We start from the raw sequence: 1104 nt of genomic DNA, 5'->3' as shown, positions 1-1104 counted from the left end.
GGGGGGATTCTGATTTGCATTTTAAAGATCTCGCTCTCCTGTGAAGGACTGCAGGGCAGGCTGCCCCGGAAAGAGTGAAGGCAGGTAGGAAGCTGCTGCTTGGACTAGGACGGTGGGACGTGGTAAATAGTGTTCACGTTCAGGGTACGTTTTGAAAGAATATCGAATAGGACTTATTAGCGAATTGAATGTAGGGTAAGAGAAAGATAGGAATCAAGGAGTACTGAGGTTTCGGGTTTGATCACTTGAGTAGACTGTGGTACCATTTACAGGGGTGGGTAAGACTAGAGGAAAAAGAAACAAAATCACAAGCTTCAGGGTGGGAACCAGAATGAAGAGTTTTACTTTGGCCATCTTAAGCCTAAGGTGCCCATTAGAGGTGCAAGTGGCGATGCCAAGCAGGCCAGGGCGACCCAGATCCGGAGTCCCGGGGAAGCCGCAGCCAGAGATACTGATTTTGAAGCCCTCAGCGTACACAGAGCATCAAAGCATTGGGAGTGTGTGAACAGGAAAGATGTGTTTCCCCTCTCACTTGCCCTGGAGGTTGGGTGGCCCGTGACAGGGGGCTGGGGGAGGCATCCAAAGTCATCCCCATTGGACAGAGGAAGCTGGTCCTTGTAACCTGAGAGCTGGTCAGGAATCAGGACAAGCCTGGCCTCAGGGACTTCTTGCAGAGTACTAGTGCCAGAGAAACTAAGACCTCACAGGAAGGCGGAAGGGTTTCCATTTACTCCCGGCCAACCTGCCCCTCCAACCTCTCTGTAAGTAACATTAATTCAGGAGAAGGAGAAAAGGTTGATACACACTTAGCCTCTAGAGCCAGCAATGGTAGCCCCAGCTGAGGCTGGAGAGGCTCAATGTAGGAGCTCATGGCACATGTACTCCTCTCCATCCCTGCAGGAGTCAGAGCTTCTGGGGCGCCTGGGTGGCGTCTGCCTTCAGCTTAGGTCATGATCCCAGCGTTCTGGGATCGAGCCCCGCATCGGGCTCCCTGCTCAGCGGGAAGCCTGCTTCTCCCCCTCCCACTCCCCCTGCTTGTGTTCCCTCTCTCGCTGCCTCTCTCTCTGTCAAATAAATAAATAAAATCTTAAAAAAAAAAGAGTC

Source organism: Ursus maritimus, unplaced genomic scaffold, assembly GCF_017311325.1.
Source record: "Ursus maritimus isolate PB19 unplaced genomic scaffold, ASM1731132v1 scaffold_12, whole genome shotgun sequence".
Classification (NCBI taxonomy): Eukaryota; Metazoa; Chordata; class Mammalia; order Carnivora; family Ursidae; genus Ursus; species Ursus maritimus.
Note: the sequence above shows the minus strand (reverse complement) of the source record.